This window comes from Pygoscelis adeliae, unplaced genomic scaffold, assembly GCF_000699105.1.
Source record: "Pygoscelis adeliae isolate BGI_AS28 unplaced genomic scaffold, ASM69910v1 Scaffold21, whole genome shotgun sequence".
Classification (NCBI taxonomy): Eukaryota; Metazoa; Chordata; class Aves; order Sphenisciformes; family Spheniscidae; genus Pygoscelis; species Pygoscelis adeliae.
The window spans coordinates 7,210,591-7,214,049 of NW_008824243.1; positions in this window are offsets into that span (position 1 = coordinate 7,210,591).

Here is a 3,459-nt window from a genome sequence, read left to right on the forward strand (position 1 = left end):
AAGGACTGATGCTCAGATCCGATCGCCCACCCCCCTTTGGAGTTGGGTGACAAATCACCTCCGTTGTATCAACCACTTGTTTCTTTTAGTATCGCGGGGAAAGATTTCATTAATGCTCCTCCGGCCCCCCCTCCCCTCCCTCCAAATCTATTCTCGTGCTCAGAGTGTGTCTTCTAATCATAATTAAAATCGTCTCATATACATCGGCGTCTCTTGTGTGCATATTGAATTGCAGGTGACTGGGCGGAATGTTATTTCACTCTAGTCTCTCATTTTTACATTTCCACAAAAAAAAAAAAAAAACCCAACAACAAAAAAAACAACCCCAAAACCGAAAACAAAACCCAACCCCAACCCCGGCGCTACCTCCCCGGCCGCAGATAAGGCGTATTGTGCGTATCGATAGAGAGGAGAAAGGCGATATTCACAATCGATCGTTTAACAGGCAGCCGTCGTGCATCATGTTCAATTCCATGGCAAGCCCGCTACTTCACTTAATATAATTAAGATTAAAACTCAAGTGGTGGCGGAGGGAGCGGCTACCGATGATTTGCAAGGACAGCAGCCGGGATCTGATGCCCGAGCTCAGACGGGCAGGGGTCACTTTTACGTATAGCGATGTCCACGTTATATCGTATGCACGGGCCGGTAGGTGTGTGCTACGCATACGCGCAGCGGCGCGCGTAGGTTCGGCGCTGGCACCGGGCAGAAAACTCACCCAGATGACTCTTTTTTTCTTAAAAGCGGAGAAAAATGATCGCCGCGCCGTTATTTACGGTCACATAATTAAGCCAATACGATGGTTTTGAACCAGAAACCCAGTCCCACTTCGCGGTGGAGCGAGAGCGGCTGAAGCCAAGTTTATTGACTATCATTTAAGGGGGGGGGGGGGGGAGAAGGGGGAGCGTAATTTACGCGCCATTATTATTATTTCTGTGTGTCTGAGGCCACAAGCAAAGCACAAATCGAGGTGCTGGGTGTTTATTCCAGGCGCTGTGACAGTCTGGGTGCAAGGCAAGGAGGGACCGTGGGAGAGTTCAGGCGAGGGCTGAAACCAGCCTCGCAAGCAGGGCTGAAACCTGTGTTTTCTTCCAGGCTTACACGCGGGGTTAGCATTCGTTTCTTTTTTTCTTCTGATTTTTTCCCCCCTGATCCCCCCCCCTTTAAAAAAAAAAAACACAAAACCAACCAAAAAACAAACAGACACGCTTGGTTCATTTTATTTCCCGACACCGTATTCAGCCTCTGCGCCTTAAAGTCCTTTAAGCGATAGGTCCGCGTTTACCTCCTCTGGAGCAAATGCAAAATACACTTCAACTTAAGGGCTGGGGAGAAATCTTCTCCGAAAGCAGAAGCTCTGCTGAGCAGCCTGGTGCTGCTGATTATATAGTGCAACTTGAAATGATCTCAGCCGGTGGAATATTAATCAAATCAATCATGGTTGACAAATGAGAAATATTTGAGGGAAGGTGGTAATTTACAACTTTGTTATTAGTTAAGAATCTCCCGCCTTGTAAGAGTAATTAATAACTCCTGGATGGGAACGATTTGGAGACGGCGAGAAGACAGCGTCTTGAAATAAAACAGGATAAAGAGAGGGGTTGAGGAGTGAACTGCGCCTCCGTGAAAGAGAAATTGCAAATGATTTTTTAAAAGATGTCTACGGGGGCATTATATATATAATATGTATATAATGTATACACATGTATAAATATGGCATAATCAGCGAGAGGGCGAGCGAGCGAGCGAGACTAGACAGGAAATAAGTACTGAAAAATAAATCAAAACATTGATTCTCGTGGTCACATCTCCCATCCAAAGATTAGACGCGACGCTGGATTTCAAAGTACTTCAAAGAAATGATACCCAATATGCAAAAGTGCAAGTCAGAAACCAGAGGAGTGACTCCAAACTGATTTGAGAAATGTATTTTCCCCCCTCGCTCTCATTCACCCACACACGCTCTCCCCAACGCCTGATAAATGTGAAGACCCCTTTTCTCCCCAACTCCCGCTCAGATGGGAAAACTCAATTGTCTGTAATGTTTATAGTGTTAACCCTACTTATCTGCAGAACCCTCCCCTCCCCACCCCTCCCTTTTCACTTTCCATAGACACACATTGATTATTAGACTGTATGGACCCCCCTCCTTTTCCGCAACCCCACCCTCAACAACTGACCAAAATAATGACTTGTTGGAAAACTATAAATCATTTTCGTGTTTGAATCCCTGAAGACGCTATTTAAGTAAATAGGCTTACTGTGAAACAATGCATAGATCCAAGTCCTTCTCCGGATTGCTTCCAAATGCTGCCATCTCCAAAACTTTTATTTACAAGAGAAGAAGAGGAAGAAGAAGAAGGGGAAGGGGGAAAAAAAAAAAAAACTTTGGCAAACTTTATCTCTTCTTTATTATAAGCTTCAGCCTTGCCTTGGTAAGCCCCAGCCTGTTCTACAAAAGGTGGCTAGAGATTGAGATTTATTGGTTTCCAAATGAAAAGATTCATTCGATATAAGAGGTTAACTCAAAGTTCCTTAAACCGTGACTAGCATTGGCAAGGAGCTTTGCCTAGTCAGCACAAAGGCAGTTCAAAGAAACCTTTAAAAATACACACAGATATACATACACACAAACACACTCTCACACTTTAGCCTCAACTGCAATTTTCTTTTCATTTTTGTTTCTTTCTGCCATTACAAAGCCCTGAGCCCCTTTGTAGGTAGCTGGAGGGTTTTTTTTTTTTTTTTCCAAGCTGAACTTTGCCATTTTGGTGTTGACCAACCCCCTTTTCTTTTGCAACCAGTGAATGAAAAGACTCAAGGAAAAAAAAAAAAAAGATTAAGAAGTAAACGGGGTGAGGAAAAAAAAATCCTTCTAATTTATAGCGAGCAGAACAACGTTTAAAAAATAATACAACGTCAAAGAAAACCCCAAATCTGTACAAAGAGGGGGGGTCAGGCAAGGTGACGGCAGGGGAGAGAAAGGCAGCGAACCCTCCCCACGCTGCTAGGGGTGCTTGAAGCGGGGTGTGAGGCTTTGGGGTGCTGTCATGACACATGCAGTGTGTGTGTGCGTGTGTGCGTGCGTGCGTGCGTGCGTGTGTGCCCGCCCGGGAGCCGCACACAGCGGCAGCCGGGGCTCCGGGCTGGAGGGCTCCGTCCTGTGTGTGGAGCCTGAGCTATGGAAATGGTAATGAGGGAAAATTAACCCGGCCGTTTGTTACATTGCAGAGAGATCAATGCATGACCCAGGGCTGAGGGATAGCTTACTTCTGTAGGGAAGATATGAGATAATCGCTCTGAAACACACTGGTGGCGAAGACAAACAGGGACCATTTGAATACCGCGTCTAATAATAATAATAACAATAACAATAATAATAACAATAATCCTCTCGCCAGAGCGTGCTAGGAGATAAAGAGCGGAAGGTGTTTACAGGCTCTGCAGCGCTGGCGGGGT